The sequence below is a fragment of the Petaurus breviceps genome, unplaced genomic scaffold (genome assembly GCF_028583685.1).
Source record: "Petaurus breviceps papuanus isolate PSGF00001 unplaced genomic scaffold, PetGlider_PUasm1.0 76, whole genome shotgun sequence".
Classification (NCBI taxonomy): Eukaryota; Metazoa; Chordata; class Mammalia; order Diprotodontia; family Petauridae; genus Petaurus; species Petaurus breviceps.
This window is the reverse complement of record NW_027186473.1, coordinates 58403207-58421812: the sequence shown is the minus strand read 5'-3', so window position 1 is coordinate 58421812 and position 18606 is coordinate 58403207. Positions and strand designations below refer to the sequence as shown.

At 39.8% G+C, this 18606-nt stretch overlaps 1 protein-coding gene across 2 annotated transcripts in view; it reads right to left on the bottom strand.

The window, feature by feature from the left end:
• Nucleotides 1–16247, bottom strand: part of TRIM2 (tripartite motif containing 2) — a 144205-nt gene extending 127958 nt beyond the window's left edge. For both annotated transcript variants that reach the window (XM_069105571.1, XM_069105573.1), the window contains exon 1: nt 16105–16247. The gene's annotated coding sequence lies outside the window, so the exon portion shown is untranslated. The remainder of the gene's footprint in view (nt 1–16104) is intronic.
• Nucleotides 16248–18606: the final 2359 nt, after the last annotated feature.

The following is an 18606-nucleotide window of genomic DNA, read 5'->3' as shown; positions in this document are numbered from 1 at the left end:
AGAGAATCAAGTGAAAACCTACTTGAAATAATAAACAAATTTAGCAAAGTTGCAGGATATAAAATAAGCCCATGGAAATCATTGGCCTTTCTATATATTACTAACAAAGTCCAACAGCAAGAGATAGAGAAATTCCATTTGAAGTCACTGTAGACATTATAAAATGTTTGGGAATCTACCTGCCAAAACAAACCCAGAAACCATATCAACATAATCACAAAATACGTTTCACACCAATAAAGTCATATCTAAATACTTGAAAAAATATCAGTTGCTCATGGCAAGGTTAAGCTAATATAATAAAAATGACAATTCTACCTAAACTAATTTACTTATTCAGTGCCATATCAATCAAACTACCAAAAAATTGTTTTATAGAGCTAGAAAAAATAATAATAAAATCCATCTAAAAGAACAAAAGGTTAAGAATTTCAAGGGAATTAATGAAAAAAATGCAAGGGAAGGTGACCTAGCTATACCAGATCTTAAATTGTATTATAAAGCAGCAATCATCAGAATTATTTGGTACTGGCTAAGAAATAGAGTGGTAGATCAGTGGAATAGGTTAAGTACACAAAAAACAATAGTCAATGACAATAGAAATCTATTTGATAAACCCAAAGACTCCAGTTTCTGGGATAAGAACTCACTATTTAACAAAAACTGCTGGGAAAACTGGAAAATACTATGGCAGAAACTATACACAGACCAGTATCTTACACTGTATACCAAGATAAAGTCCTGAATCTTAATTATGTGGGTACACAATTTAGATATAAAGACTGATATTATAAGCAAACTAGGAGAGCAAGGAATAGTTTACTTGTCAGATTTATGGAGAAGGGAAGAGTTTATGACCAAACAAGAGAAAGAGAACATTATGAAATGCAAAATGGATGATTTTGATTATACTAAATTGAAAAGATTTTGCACAAACAAAACCAATGCAACCAAGAATAGGAGCTGGGAAAACTTTTAGAATGAGTCTTTCTAATAAAGGTCTCATTTCTTTGTTGTTGTTTGTTTGTTTTTTAAGGTCTCATTTATAAAATATGTAGAGAGCTGAATGTTGCCCCCATGCTTTTTAGCTTAATGTTTTCAGTCATGTTTTCAAATGCTTTCAATTAAGGATGAATGAAGCATCAAGATCAGGCATTGCACTGATGGTAAATTCTTCAACTTGAAAAGGCTACAAGCCAAGACCAAAGTGTAGGGAGAGTTGGTGCATGATTTTCTGTTGGCAGGTGATTGTGCCCTCAATGCAGCCTCTGAAGCTGAGATGTAACAAAGTAAAGATCAGTTCTCTGCTGCTTGTGCTAATTTTGGCCTTAACAATTAACACCAAGAAAACACAAGTGCTCCATCAGCCACCACCATACCATCCATACATGGAACGATTAGTTACAATAAATGGAGAAATTTTGAATGCTGTGGATAAGTTCACTTACCTTGGTAGTGTACCTTCCAGGGATGTACACATTGATAATTTCCAGAGCTAGCTCAGTGTTTGGTAGACTCAAGGAAAGTATGGGAGAGAAGAGGTTAGTAGACTGACTACCAAACTGAAGGTCTACAGAGCCATGGTGTTGTATGCCTGTGAAACCTGGACAGTCTACTAGTGTCATGCCAGGAAACTGAATCCCTTCCACTTGAATTGTCTTAGGAAGATCCTGAATATCACCTGGCAGGATAAGATACCAGACACTGAGGTCCTTACTCAAAGTAAACTGCCGAGCATTCAAACTCTGCTTTCAGACAGCACAACTCCGATGGGCTGGCCACATTGTTTGAATGAAAAATGTACGCTTGCCAAAAAGACTATTTTGTGGAGAACTCACACAGGGCAAATGTTCACATGGTGATCAGAAGAAGTGATACAAGGACACTCTCAAGGTCTCTCTTAAGAACTTTGGAATTGATTGTGTGACATGGGAGACACTGGCACAGGACAACTCAGCATGGCATGCCCACATCAGAGAAGGTTCTGTGCTCAATGAGCAATTCAGAATTGAGACCACTCAGAGGAAATTCAGGATGCGCAAATTGGAGTTTTCACCCCAAATATTCACATGGACTATTTGTGCCCAACCTGTGGTAGAGCATTCTGAGCTTGTATTGGTCTGATCTGTCACAGCTGGACACATTGAAACTCAGCTCCAGCATAGTGATGTCATTTTGGTCCTCTTTGAGAACAAAAGACAACAACCAACCAACCAGAGGGCTGAGTCAAATTTTAAGAATACAAGTCATTCCCCAATTGATAAATGGTTAAAGGATATGAACAGGCAGTTTTCAGATGAAGAAATTAAAGATATTTATAGTCATATGAAAAATGCTCTAAATCACTACTGATTAGAGAAAGATAAATCAAAACAACTCTGAGGTACCACAACACACCTATCAAATTGGCTAACATGACAAAACAGGAAAACATTAAATGTTAGAGAAAATGGAACATTAATGCATTGTTGGTGGTGTTGTGAACTGATCCAACCATTCTGAAGAGCAATTTGCAGCTATACCCAAAGGGCTATAAAAATGTGCATACCCTTTGACCCAGCAATACCATTTCTAGGTCTGTATCCCAAACAGATCATAAAAATGGGAAAAGGACCCACATGTACAAAAGTATTTATAGCAGCTCTTTTTATGGTGGCCAAGAATTGAAAATTGAGGTGATGTCCATCAATTGGGGAATGAGTGAACAAGCTGTGGTATATGAATGTATATTGTGCTATAAGGAATGATAAGCAGGCAGATTTCAGAAAAACCTGGAAAGACTTAAATGAACTGATGCTGAATAAAGTGAGCAGAACCAGGAGAACATTGTACACAGTAACAGCAACATTGTGTGATGACCAACTTTGATAGACTTAGCTCCTCTCAGCAATGCAATGATCTAAGACAATTCTAAAAGACTCAGTACGGAAAGTGCTATCTACATCCAGAGAAAGAACTTTGGAGTCTGAATGCAGATCGAAGCAGACTATTTTCTCTGTTGTTGTTGTTTTGTTTCTTTCTTGTGGTTCCTCCCATTGGTTCTCATTCCTCTTTACAACATGACTAATATGAAAATGTGTTAAAACCCAAATGTATATGTAAAGTCTATATTAGATTGCATGCTGTCTTGGGTAGGGGCAAGGGAGGGAGGGGGAGAAAATTTAAAATTCAAAATCTTATGGAAGTAAATGTTGAAAATGAAAAGTAAATTAATTAATTTACTTAAAAAAGAGTTTCAGATAAAAAAATTTACCTTCACAAAAAAAGAAAATAACTTATAAAATTGGAACACAAAAAATTTTCTTTTCCCTAACACATAGCCCACTGATACTATGAAGCTGTGAATCATGGAATGCTACTATATCCAAAGAAATAAGATGTGTGAGTGACACACCAGTGAATGGAAAGGTGTACAATGGGTATAAGCAGCTTGGAGTATATTACCAATGATGATTCAGGCATACACACACACAAAAACCCCAACAAGATGAAACTCTCACAGAGAAAGGTCAAATAGCTTGCCCAGGGTCCCACAGCTAGTACCTGCCTAAGACAGGATTTGAACTCAAGTCTTCCTGATTCCTGGTCAAGTGTTCTCTATCTACTGTGTCACCTAGCTGGGTAGAGGAGAGGCAGATGTTGACTCAATGTAAGGAACAACCTTCTAAGACTTAGCGTTAGGCAAAAGCAGAATGAATTGCCCCAGGAGGTTGTGAGTTGCCGCTTTCTGTTTAAACAGATTCAGGATGGTCACTTGTTGAGTATGTCTTAGGAGTTCTTGTGTAGGTACAAGTCAGACAGGAGACCTCTGAGATCCCTCAAACCCTGAAATTCTACGATTTTTGCATCTTCAGCAGCAAGATCAGTCCATCAATAAATGTTTATTAAGACCTACTATGTGGTGGGTTCTGTGCCAAGCATGACATAATTTAAAGAACCCTGGACTAGGGCACTCTGCCTTGTGCCTTTGGGCAAGCTACTTTATCTTGCTGGGCCTCAGTTTTCTTTCAGCTATAAAATGAAGGGATCAGACTAGATGGTCATTAAGGTCCCTTCCAGTTCTTAATCTATGCAAAGAATAGTTATATTGGATTGTTTATCATAAGGCTAAAGTCTCATCTATTCTGTTAACATGAGGTTAATGTAATAAAATGAGGGCCTTAGGACAGGTATTTCCCAATTCACAAACTATTTGTGCTCCAAAAACTCATTTGTAAGATATCTGTCATTCAAAAGGCATTTTCCCATAAATAAAAGCTATAGATGGCCATTAGACTCCTACACCAGCCCACAAAAGCCAAACTAATCAATGTATCAATAGTGCTGTGTACCCAAAACAATAGAACCCAACCACCATATATAATCAAATTGTTATGGGAAAAAATGCCTTCCATTGTCTGACTCAGGATTCCAGGAACACATTATCCCCAGTCTAGCCTTGGAAGTCAGAATGGGGACCCCCTCTCCTTCCCACCCCCCACATTTGCTTAGCAGTGAAAACAGGAACTAGTTTCCCCAATGCCAAGCTACACATGGTGATTCCCATGGTCTGGTTCAGAGGTCACACAGTAGGTTGAGTTCCCAGGGGAAAGTAAATGACCCGTTTTGGTTTGGAGGGGAATAAGAAGCTGTATTTATTAGGCAATGGCTGTCATGACCATCACTGACTTACACATAGGCCTATGTGGAACATAGGCTAACATTCTTATTTTTTTGTTGTTGTTGCTTTTTGGAGGGCAATTGGGGTTGTGACTTTTGCCCAAGGTCACACGGCTAGTATTTGTGTTAAGTGTCTGAGCCGGATTTGAACTCAGGTCCTCCTGACTCCAGGGCCGGTGCTCTATTCACTGCGCCACCTAGCCGCCCCAATTCTTCTCATTTTTGTGTCTTATAATGCAACACAATTCACATGCCACAATTTATAGTCATTTCCTAACTAATAGGCACCTATTTTCTTTCCAGTTTTTTTGCTACCACAAAAAGTTCTGCTATTAATATTTTTGTACACATGGAACCTTTTCCTCTGTCTTTGATCTCCTGAGGGTATGCACCCAGTAAGGGTACTGATGGATCAAACGGTATGTACAAATTTAATGACATTTCTGCTTTCTTTATTTTATAGAAAATTTCCTATATTTTTCTGAATGCTTCATATTTATAATTTCTTCTGGCAAATTACATATATGTAGAACTTTTTTTTTTTATTTGTATCTTAGTTGATGGATACCTGTTTAGTTTCCTGTGTTGGCTACCATGAAGAAGGCCAATATTTTGTTTTATATAGGGCCTCTGTGTCACTGAACTTTATATGTCCCATGCCCATTCACTGAGACAAAGGACATTGAACAGACTGGTGGTTTTGCTTTTGTAATTCCAAACCACTTTCCAAAATGATTAGACTTTCTCAGCTTCAGTAACAATGCCTTAATGTAGCATTGATTTCTTTAGGAGCTGTCACCAAAAAAAAAAAAAATTCTGAAAATTCACCCTTTTTTTTAAACACCCTTTTCTGTTCTGGCTAACATGAGTTAACAGTGGCACTAATGAAAATCCAAAAATAAAAATTATGATGATGATGATGATGATGATAATGATGATGAAAGCTTTAAGAGATGCTAAATGTGATTCACATATTTTATCTCATTTGATCTTCACAATAACCCAGTGAAGCAAGTACTATTATTATGCCAATTTTACCGATGAGGTAACTGAGGATGTGAGAAATTAAATTACTTTCTTGGAGTCACAAAGCCATTGAGTGCCTGAAGCAGGATTCAAGATCTTGTGTTTCTGACCCCAGATCCAATACTCTATCCTCTATCACCTAGAGACTGTTGTGGAGACAAGAGTTCATTCCTAGGAGCTTTAGACCCACTTTCTTCCAAGCTTTATCTTTAGCAATCTGAATCAATATCTGATTCTGCTATTTATGGAATGGGAGTTCCAATCTTCTTGAATTGTCTGTTAAAGCAGAAACTCTACATTGCTTTAGCAGATTTCTTCTTAGGCTTTCACAGTCTCAGATTCTCAGAGTTGGGAGAGACCAATTTGTCCAACTCCTGCCTAAACAAGGATCTCCTCACAGTCTACCTGTCAGATGATCGTTCCATCTTGACCCTGTCTGCATACCTCTAGTGAAAGGAGACATCCTATCTCCCAAGGCAGCTCATACTCCTTTTGGATGGATCTCTTGGGAAGCCTTTCCTTCTATTAAAGTGGCACATATTAAAGAACTAAGGGAGTGCAGAGAATAGACCATTTTACCTGGGATCAGGAAGAACTGAGTTCAAATCTAGCCTCAGACATAGCTATGTGACTCTGAGCAGGTCACTTAGCCAGCTTCTACCTCAGTTTCCTCAACTGTAAAATAGGGATAACAGAAGCTACTTTGAAGGATTGTTGTGAGGATAAAATGAGATAGTATATATAAAGCACTTTGTACATCTTAAATCACCATATGAATACTAGCTAATATTTTTAAATTTAATTTTTTTGATATTCACTTTTTTGTTGCTAGTTAAATGGAAAACCACTCCAGAATCTTTACCAAGAAAATCTTATGGACAGTGTATGGTCACTAAGAATCAGACACAATGGAATGACTGAACAATAATGAGGACAATATTATTATTATTGCTTTAATGATAAAAAAGTTCGGTTGGTAGCCTCCTACACCACTGCCCTTTAAGCTACTTGAAGATAGCCAGCATGTCCACACTGTCTTCTCTACCTATATATTGCCCATTACTTCACATAGCAATAGGCAGCTAGTGGAGCAGTGGATAGAGCTGGAAGGGGCCTTAGAAATCACCTCCTCCAATCCCTTACAGATAAGGAAACTGAGGCCCATTGAGCTTAAATTACTTTCCCAAGCAAGATCACAACTAGCAAGAAGCAAAAGCTGAATTGGAGCCCATGGTGTTCTGACTTCAAATCCAGTGTTCTTTTCTTTGGACCACTCTTCAAACAACTAAAAAGAGTGCTAAAAGCTTTTTAAAATATCTGCACTTATGGTGTTAACTTTGTGATATTCATTTCCAGACCTGATAGACATGAGAAAAAGTGAGTCATTCCTGTTTTTTCAAGGCATCAGAGCCAAGCTACAGTATCCTCATAATATGGACTGTGTCGAGAAAAAGGGGCTATTGAAAGCATTCAGTGTAGGCAAAGGAAGAAAGCTGGAGGCCTCCTGTGCTCAAAGAGCAAGGCAGGCACACTTGTTTGAGGTCATTATTTTCCTTCAATTCCACAGTAGTTTAGCACTGTGGAACACACAGTCTAAGGAGGAGGCAGTCTCCAATGGCTAATGGTTGAGAAAAAACATTTCTCAGTGGTAAAGAAAGTCAGTGTGGAACAAAAAGTAGTTTTATCAAAAAAAGAAAAATTAGAAGCCTAAGCTGTGATGCTATGCACAGTGATTGAAGAAACTGGAAAGAGTTGTTTCAAGGAGTGAGCCAGAGTCAACTGTTTTGATAAGAGTTGGGAGGGTTGGTGTGAAGAGGGAAGATGTAGAATGTTTTTCCTTCTCTCCCACCTAATTTACACACTCTCCCTCCCCTCCCACCCATTCCCCAAGTATGATGGTGGGTTCCCCTTCTCTTACCTCTTCTCTGACCCTCCACAGCCCTCACTTCCAAATACATACTTATGATTTGGCAGGGATGGAGAAGGGGAAAACGGAGGAAAACTAGAGAGAAATTTTAAAAAAGGGGAAGGAGAGCAGGGAACTTGAGTTTATAATGGAATGAGAATAAAGAAATAGACTAGACCGTGAATTCATTGCTATAGTGATCTGCCAGGTAAGGAGACATCCTCTGCTAATAATGCAGGTTGGCATATTTTCTGAAACTTATACAGTGTTAGAAAGTTACCTAGAGCAGAGGTATCAAATATAGGGACCACATTCAGTGACAACAGCTCCCCCACCCACCCAGTGTTTCACAAAGTAAATTAAAATATAATTGGGAAGTATGTGACAAAATAAATTTTAAAATAGGATACAACAGATACTATTATTAATCTGTGACTTTCTAAATAAATATGCAGTCTGCAGGGATCCCATGTATGGTTAGGGGCTATTTCTTTTTGGGGGGAGGCAACTGGAGTTAAGGGACTTGCCCAAGGTCACATAACTGGTAAGTACCTGAGACCACATTTGAACTTAGGTTTTCCTGACTTTAGTCCTGGTGTTCTATCTACTGCCACCTAGCTGCCCTCAGGGGCTGTTTCTATTTGAGTTGAACACAACTATCTTGCGTACTGAGAAGTAACTTACTTGCTCTGGATCTTACAACCAGAATGTGTCAAAGGCAAACCTTGCACTCAGGTCCTCCAGGCCCTGCTTTGCACTCTACACTGCCTCCATTATATTGATATATAAATGTATTTTTTTTGGAGGGGGGAGGGCAGGGCAATTGGTGTTAAGTGACTTGCCCAAGGTCACAGGGATAGTAAGCAATAAGTGTCTGAGGTCGTATTTGAATTCTAGGTCCTCCTGACTGCAGGGCCGGTGCCCTATTCACTGCACCACCTAGCCACCCCTACCAGTTTCTTTAAGACATTTATATATCAGGGTGGCTAAGGGGCGCAGTGATTAGAGCACTGGCCCTGGAGTCAGGAGGACCTGAGTTCAAATCCGACCTCAGACACTTACTAGCCCTGTGACCTTGGGCAAGTCACTTAACCCCAATTGCCCTGCCCTCCCCCCTCCAAAAAGCAAAATAAAAAAGAAAAGAAACTGGTAGATGAATGCCCAGACAGTCAGTCTATCAATAATAATTAAGCGTTTACTAAAACCTGGGCATATAAAGAAAGGCAAAAGACAGTCCCTGGCCTCAAAGAGCTTAACAGTCTAATGGGGGAGACAACATGCAAACACCTATGTAGAAATAAGCTACAGAAAGGATAAGCAAGGCCCTGTCAGTGATCTTTGAAAAATCTTGGGAGATTGAGAGAGAAACCAAAGGATTAGTGACTTCAATGAAATGGAGCCTGGAAAAAACAAATAAACAATCAAATAAAGCTTCTTAAAGAGGCAGGTAGATTATATCTCCAAGTGTAAGGTGGAGTTGAAACTCTTGGATTTTGAATAGGAGGGAATGCAATCAGGCCAGATTTAGTTCTCAAAATGTAATTCAAATCAATTCAACAAGCATTTATTAGGTGCTTACTCTGTGCAGGCACTGTGGTAAGTGCTGAGGATATAGACAAGAAAGGAAAGGAAATTAGAGGAAAGGAAAGAGAAGAAAAGAAATGACAGCTCCTTCTCCTCAAGGAACTAAGAATAAACAATTTTTTTTTGTTGTTTAAAAATGTAAAACTATCTCTGTGACCTTGAATGGATTAGGAACCTCTGGATTAAAGGAACCTGTTTCCTTCACGTTCCTCATTAGGCTATCATTTTCTAAACAAGTTCCAAAGGATTGTTAAGAGCTGATGTCAGAGAATGGGTAGTTTGTGGGGGTGGGAAGAAAGGACAAGACCTCTGCAAGTGTTCCCGGAGTTAATGTTTTCTGATGTATTTGAAGTTTATTTACACAGCAGTGGTCAGACAAATACCAGGCTTAATGTTCCCTTAATTTTCCCTTCAGTACTCTAGAGGAAAAGGCAATCCATAGTTTGGCAAATATACTTAATGGTTTAAGACCTAAATACCAGGAAATACTAGGTCTTATAAAAACTGAGCAGGACAGAGGCAGAGATAAGGGAAAAGCATTTCCTTAGCAGGTAGAGCTTCCAAGTAGGGCAACGACCAGAAGTCTATTCTTTTATTTTATCTTTTAACATTTTTATTTAAAGTTTCGGCTTCTAAATTCTTTCCTTCCCTGAGATGGTAAGCAATCAGATATAGGTTATACATGTACAATTATGTAGAACATTTCCATATTAGTCATTTTGTACAAGGAGACTTGAATAAAAGAAAAAAATAAAAGAAAGTGAAAAATATCATGCCTCAGTCTGTATTCAAACAATATCAGTTCTTTCTTTGGAGGTAGTTAGTATGCGTTATCATTAGTCTTTTGGGATTGTCTTGGATCATTGTATCTCTGAGAACAACTAAGTCATTCACAGTTCTTCATTAAACAATATTGGAGACCCTGTGTACAACATTGCCAGGAATCTATTCTACCTCTCACTTGTTATGGGCTGATAGTGTTCAACTGTCTGAGCAGACTCTTCTCTGCTAATATCAAGCCTTCTCAGGGCCTTGCATGACATGCCTTTGATTGAAGTTATAGCTAGAAAGAAAAAAGGAAATGAGTTTTCTCTTTAATGATGACAGAGGCCACATATGGCCCACAACACTGCCGAGTGTGGGCCAAACCCTATTAAAAATGTAATTGGGAAACATTTAACAAAATAAATAAAAATGCATCAGAAGAGAGATCTTTATAATATGTGGTTTTCTAAGTGGACATGTGGCCTACAGGGATCCTCATGTACAGCTGAGTGGCCCCATTTCTAGCTGAGTTTGACATCACTCACCTAAATATATGTTCCTCCATCCAGACTCCTAGATGCTTGACTGTAACTTTGGAAAAATAGCTGAACATTTAGATTAAGTGAGTTCTGTTTTCTGGTTTCAGATCTTGCCTTGTATCTGTGGCCTGGAAAATGGATCTAACACTGTTCGGCACTCCTTCCTCCACACATAGCTCAGACCATCATCCAGAAACTAGCCATTTAGAACTCCTACCTTTCTAGCCTTGCACATAGTCTATAATTCAGGGATTCTGGCCTCCTTGCAGTTCATCCTGTCTTGATTCTCAGCCCCAAATTCCCTCCCTCCTCATCTTCACTTGTTAGCTTCCTTCCAGCTTTAGCTAAAATCCTACCTTCTATAAGAAGATTTTTTCTGCTCTGCCTTAATATGTGAACCTTCCCTTTGAGATTGTTGGTAAGTGTTTTCTTAGTTGTGTCCAACTCTTCTTGGTGACCTCCTTAGGGGGTTTCTTGGGAAATATACTAGAGTGGTTTGCCATTTCCTTCTCTAGCTCATTTTACAAGTAAGGAAACTTGGGCAAAAAAGGGTTACATGCCTTACCCACGGTCACACAGCTAGTAAGTGTCTGAGGCTGGATTTGAACTCATGAAGATGAGTCTTTCTGGTCCTGAGCTCAATGTGGCACCAGCTAGCTTCTGTATTTTTGAGATGATCTCCAATTTACCCTGCTTCATTTCTACATAGTTGTTTGCATGTTATTCCCCCACACACACACATTTGACTGTATGGTCCTTGGGGATAGGCAGATACTGTTTTTGCTTTCTTTATGTCTCCAGTGCTTAGCTCAATTCCTAGACACATTATAGGCCTTTAACAAATACTTGTTAAATTGCCTTGACTAGAAATAGAATGGTCCAGCTGTTTCTTTATGAAGCTGAAATCTAGGTTAAGCACCCTTGGAATAAAATATAATGATGATAATGAAAATTTAAAGTGCATTTAAAAAATGAATCCTTGCACTTGATGCTCTTAGTCTCTTTCAGCCCTCGTAGCCTTATTTTTTTTAAAAAGGGCCAATCTGAATTTTATTTTTCACTTTCCAAACAAGGTACTCATGGGCAGTGCAGGCTTACAGTAAGAAAGAGGACTTCCAAGGAAGGAAACTTTTTAATCAGTCCCTCGATAACTGATCGCTGACAGTACTTGCTACAATTACCAAGAACTACTCACTGTCTGGCTCCCTGGGCCCTCTCAGAAAAGGGACCTCTCTGGGAAGCAGAGTCTGCTTGACTTTGTTAGCTAATTATCCTCTAGCATACAAATGGGTATCAGAGGAAACCGCTGTCGTTACTGCCCAGTGGCAGGCGGCTAGGAGCTCCACAAACACACTGTGCCACCTTGGCACACAAAAGCAGGAGGCTCCTGGAGGGTGTCTGCGGCCATCTTCAGCCGCAGAGCCTCCTCCCTGCTCTACTTTGAGAGAAATGCATTTTGTAAAGATGAATTTTTCTGATGTCCTCCAAGCTCTTCCTAAGCCATTTTTAATTAGTGCTCACAATATCCCTGTAAGGAACATCTGGGTCAGGTAGCATAATTTCCCTTTTGCTAATAAAGAAATTAAGCCAAAGAGAAATGCTGTCATTGACCAGCTTTCATTAGAGTCACTCAGCTAGAAAGAAAATGAATCTCCCTGTCTCAGTTAGAGAGAAATCCATGCTATCTCTTTTGGACTATTAGCTAGCACATATGTGTATGTGTGTGTAAACATTTAAACATATACATATGTGGGTACACACATATATGTATGTGCATATGCATAAACACACATATACATGTGTGTGTGCTATGCAGAGTGTTACAGGGGACAAGTCACTCTGACTAGCCTGCCCATCTTCAACCATTTCTTATAATTTGGTTCAACAGGTTAAGATGGGAAATATCAGCAAACGAGGTTTTCACACTTTGGCAGGTGGGCACAAGGGAACTCTTCTTGGCTTCCCATGTACATGCCACTTAACTCCCAGCAGGGTCCAGCACCTCAGGAGTACTATCTCAATGAATTTAGGAAAAGCTAGGAATATAATTTGCCAACTGTATGCCGAAGGAACTCCAGTTTCATAATGCGATGGTATGCACCTTCAGCAACTATATTCAGATTTTCATTTTCATTTATATCATCTAGATGTGCTGGTCCCTTGAGTTTCACAAACCTATTAGATAGATAATGATGATTTTAAAAAAGCTCAAAGAGAATTAAAAAAAAAAGATTAAATCTACCATCACAATTTCTTCATTGTCTCCAAAATGTGACCTCCTTGAAGGCAGAGACAGCTTTATTTTTGTGTGTGCCTAGCACGATGTCGTGCAGAGTAGGCCCATAATAAATTTTGTCATTGTTGTTGATCAGTCATTTCAGTCATGTCGAACTCTCCATGACTCCATTTGGGATTTTCTCGGCAAAGATACTGGCCATTTGACATTTTCTTCTCCATCTCATTTTATATTTCAGGATCTGAGGCAAATAGGATTAAGTGACTTGCCCAGGGTCACACAGTTAGGAAGTACTGGAGGGCAGATTTGAACTTAGGAAGAGTACTGTCCCTGGATTCAGGCCTGGTACCCTATCCACTCCATACACTTTAAACTATCTGCAACACCTATTGCTGTCTGTAGGACTAGATAGCATCAACCATTCAAGTATCTGAAATGTGCTTCCTCAAAACCAGATATACCGACACCTTTTTTATGCTATTGGCCAGGGGTGGATGGCACCCAAGAGGTGAAGAAATTGTGATTATGGTAGTGATGGGGGGTGGGGACCCCATAGTTTCTTGAATGAAAAAAGGTAGTGTAAGTCTTGGATGATGGGAGAATGAGGTTTAGTGATAATAGGTGGGATCCTTGCCCTGGTTTCTCCTCTCATGGTCGCCTTCCTTTGTGGACAACATGGAGGGTAACTAACCTTTGTCCCTCAAGACCTTTCCCAACTAGATCATAGCTATCTAGATGCTGTGTCTCTAGGCTCTCATCCCCTCCGACAAGGACACCTTTGTAGCAAATAGAGTGCAGAACATAAAGTTGGGAGATCTGGGTTCCAATTTAGCCTGAGGTATTTACTAGTTCTGTTATTTGGAGCAACTCACAGCTTCTCTGGGCTGAAGGTTTGTAAAGGAAACTAATAACACTTGTATAACCTATTTCTCAGGGCTGTTGTGAGAAAAAAGCACTTGGAAAACGTTTCAATGCTATATAACATTTTGTTGTGATTCTAAGAGGCAGAATGCAAGGGTGGGAAAAGTCTGCTGGACATGGGGGTCCAGGGAGATCAGGGTTCAAACTCTGCCTCTGCAAGCTCCCCTAAAGTCTTAGTTCATTTTTAAACTATTTAAGCTTAAGCTGTTTGGGACACCTTGGACAGCACTTAAGCAGTCTGAAAAGGGCTTTACCTATATAATTTCATGTAGTATTTAGGAGCTATATGGCCATGGGTACCTCCATTTATCTCTCAGACCTTTGGTTTTTGTATCTACAAATAATACAACCTGCTTCACAGGATCATAGCATAAAATCTGGAAAGGGACCTTAGAGGTCCTTAGAATTCAATCTCCTCATTTTATGGAGGAGGAAACAATCCCAGAGAGAAGAGACCTGCCCAGAATTAGATGACTGGTAAAAAGCTCAGTATTCAGACCAAAGTGTTCCCAGATTCTAAGTCCAATCCCCTGTCAGTTATTCAAGATGTTTCTCCATAGCTTTGGGGAGAGAAGTAGATATACATACACACACATATACACACATATTATACATGCATATATGTATAGTATTTAGTAAACATTTAAGCACCACATGAATGTCCACTAACATCATTGCAACCTTGTGTAGAAACAGCCTCCTGTATAGTCATTATGCAATAAAATATTCTTGTCACTTTTCAATCAAACCCCAAATTTTAATAACTTCTAAACTCCTAAACTTCTAAACTACCCTAGGACCTATGAGAAGACGATGATTTTGTATGAAGTAGGAACAAATAATGGAGGAATACCTACAAATCTAGATAAAAGATGCATTGAAAAAAATCCCACTTTAGGCATACTTAAAGATTATCCCAGACTTCACTTTGATAGACTTTTTTTAACTCCCCAGTGCAGGCCTTGAGTTCATTCTCTTTATACCTTTGCAAGTTAGAAGGTAGATCAGAAATGGAATGAGTGAATGAGCAAAAAAGCACTTTTTAGACACTGATCAAAGGATCATAGATTTAGAACTTGAATTGACCTCAGAGGTTATTGAGAGAAGGAAAATGGGACCCTGAGGTTGAATAACTTGCCCATGGTCATACAAGTTAGTATCTGAGTCAAGATCTGAACCCAGAGGCCAGCGTTCTACTATATCAGCACTTCTCAAATTTTTGGGACTTAAGACCCTTTTCAAGATTATTGAGGACCCCCAAAGAGCTTTTGTTTATGTGGGTTATCTCTACCAGCATTTATTGTATTAGACATGTAAATACCTTATTATTATTGTGAAAATCATTTTAACCTTGTGGGCCTCCTGAAAGGGTCTAGAGACCCCTCAGGAATCCCCAGACCATGCTTTGAGAATCAATCAATTATTCTCACTTCCAATGTGCAAGGTCCCTTGCAAGGGCCCAAATGCTTTTTACCAAGTTGCTATAGACCACTTCTCAATTCAACTGGGAACAGGACATTCCAGTCACATTCCAATGCCTGGAGTTAGTCCTCTTAGATGTTAATCTCTAGCTTTGAAGTTCCAGTTGAGACAAACCTCCTCGCTGCATACACGTGGCACACATGACCTGGCAGGTGTTTTCCCTGGTGCCAATCAGGTGCCCGGAAAGGATGATGAGGATGATGATGATGAAGATGACAACGGACAGTGAGATCAGAGGAGATGTCAGCAGAATCAAATCTTGCCTTCTAGACAATTTTCTTCTGCCCTTTCCTTTGATCTCTGAAGTTATCTTGCACCCCTCCCTTCCCAATCATTAATCAGGACACTGGAAAGCTACCTGAAGTATAGCTGGCCAAGCCAGTTTTCAGGGCCTCATCCCCCAGCTCACATGAAGAAAAACCTCTTTGCTTCCTGACTTAGCACACTGGTAGTCAAGGACAATTGCTATAATTGCTCAGCAGTCCTTCCTTTATTACCAGAAATCCATCCTGCCCAACCATGGCAGCCTTTGAGCACATTTATGGGGCAGTAAAACTTTATTGCAGGCCAGTCCCAGCCCTTTCCCACATTTCTGAATGGATCCCTCTCTGACTAGTGTCTACCGTAATTTGTCCTTTGAAATGCTAGCATCCCTTTGACTATTTTTAACATGGCGAACAAATGTTAAAGTGGCAAGAGGGAAGAAGTCCTTTAAGTCCTCGCTGGAAAAGCCCAAGGGGGCAACCCTCCCAAATGCCACATTTGCTCCCCAATTTTTTCCCCTTCCTTGCTCTCTTCCATCCAAAATTTAGTTGGACACAACTAGGGGACACATCTCTTGCTCATTTCTCACCCCTTTAGACTTGCACACAAACTGGCAAAAAGAAAACCCACCACTACTCCCCAGTCACAACAATGAATGAGCAGCAAAGATGTCCCAAACACCCTAAGAAAAGCTGGAAGGACACACTGAGAAGCCTACTTACTGGCTTTCCATAGTGACTGGCTGGGCATCAGGGACGGAGCCCCAGCCTCCTCCTGCTCTGGGGCTTCAGCAGCTAGCTCCCTGCAGCAAACACTCACACCAGCAGCTCCATTCTAGTCCCCAGGCAGCTCAGTGAAAGGGTGGCCCTTGCAAAAATATAAACAGCTTGTCAGCACAAGCCAAAGAGGCGGGACTGCAGTATCAGGGGACGAAGCTGGCCAATGGTTAGCCTCTTTGGGCTCTGCTTGTTTAAGATACTGAATTTCATTGTGAAGTAGGGGAGCAAGAAGAGGGGGTGTGTGTTTGTGTGTGTGTGTGTGTGTGTGTGTGTGTGTGTGTGTAACTAAAAGAGGAAACACATAGAGAGAGAGAAACAGACACAGAGAGAGATTGTTCAGTGAAAGCTCAGCCTCAAGCTTCAGTCAAGCAGAAAGAAACAATCTATGTTGAAAAGTTAACCAGTACTTCCCAAAACTACAGTCTTTTCAGGAAAGTAGAGGAGGAATATACTTACATAAATCATCATTCTTTTTCCCCCTTGCCACTGGCACGCTTCCTCTCCCTGTACCTCCTCCCTCCTTTGCTTTCTACTGTTAATAAAGAAGTTGGGTGTTTTCAATCCAAGAAGGAAGTTTGGGGAAAAGCCTTTGAGGCATGAGAACTACTCACCAAATCATGAGGATCTAAGGGTTGGAAGGAAGAAAGGACTTCAGAGGCTGGCTGATGCCTGATCAACAATATATTTGTTGGTTCCATTTTCTGATGAAATACCAACACTTGCCACCTCTCCCATCTGTGCCAAAGTAAAACAAAACCTACATATAGGCATAGAGATACATAAACAGTCTGAGAGACAGACAGGACAGGACAGACGAGATAGGATGCTTGTTTTCTTGGCAAGGCTTCAGGGGGTGGAGAGAGAGACTGCACTCTATATGAGCCTTACCGCCTTTTAGCCTAGGTAAGTTCACAGCAATTGCTTTCTGACAGAAAAGGCCCAGGCAACCCAGCATGAATTTAGTCTGTCAAGAAGACAGTCTCAGTAGCTTCTCATGTCCGGTTCTCTCCTAGCATGCTCCTTAAATTTTCAATAACAAAGACCAAAATCAGATTGAGTAAAACAAGCTCTTTATCTCTCTGTGCTTGTAGAAGCTCACCCAGATAAAAAAGAGAAATCTGAGAATTCTGTATTGAAAAGATGTACCCAGGGTCTCCCTTCTCTATGGTGGGCACAGGTGGACTCTTTGTTCCCTATGGTTAGAATGGTCTCTCTTTTCACCCTAACCTCTCTAGATTCCTGTGAATTTCATCTCAAGGACTATCTCTTCCATGATAACTTTATACTCCCCAAACTCTTTCCAAACTTTTTCAGTCCCTGTACCCCTTGGCTTTCTTTCCATAGGAAAGGAAATAAATTCTAAAGTTTTCTATGCATGCTCATATAAGAAATAAAATAAAGATTAATTTCTATAGCATGATGGAGTTATTTGCCAAATACTTCATACCCCTTGACCCATTCTCATACCCCAAGGGAGTACATATATTCCAGGTTGGGAACCCCTGAGCCATCTATTGCTTCCATCACTCCAAATTATCTTTTATTTCTCTTATATTTATTTAGATTTATTGTAGCCAATTATTTGTGTACATTCTGTCTCTTCCCCCACCCACTCTAAAATCTAACTGCAGAGACTTCTGATTTTGACTGTGTATCATACAAAATACCCAGCACAGGGTTTGACACTTAGTAGGTGTTTTTAAAATGTTAATTAATTAATTGATACATATTTAGGCAATACCATGAAGTCATGAAGACTAGTAGAAAAAAAACTACTGATACATACAGTCCATGCTAATTTTGTCATTTCTAAAGTGAAGTACAGAAATCATCTTAATTATGTGCAAAAAGAGGAATGCTTGACAATCATGAACATACACTTATTTTCTAAAGGGCCATTCAAGATCTTCAGACCTTGAGTTAAAGGATAATTCTGCTTTCTAATCTATGTTAGATTGAAAAAAAAAAAGACTCATGATTCTATCGTGAAATGTTATAAAAACAGACCTTTCCCTCAAATTCCTACTGAGCTCAGAAAGACCCCTTGTGTTCCTCTAGCCTCTTTTTACTGCCATCACTCTAGATAAAAATGAGGGCAGCGCTGACTCACCCACTGGGCTGTAACTGTCTCAATTCTTTGATACTTCAGGGCACTAATGATACTCCCCAGTAATCATCCTTGACTCTTTCCTCTCTCTCATCTCTGACTCATCCCTTATCTGATAAGTTGCCAAATATTGTCAATTCTACTTCCCCAACCTCTCTTGAATTCATCCCTTTCTTTCCATTCACATGGCTACAACCCTCATCAAGGTTTTCATTGATCCTTTCTTAGACAACTGTTAGCTTGTTTATTGGTTTACCTGCTTTCAGCCTCACTCCGATAATACATCCATACTCCACCCAGATGCTCAGATAACCTTAAGACAAAGTTCTGACAACTCA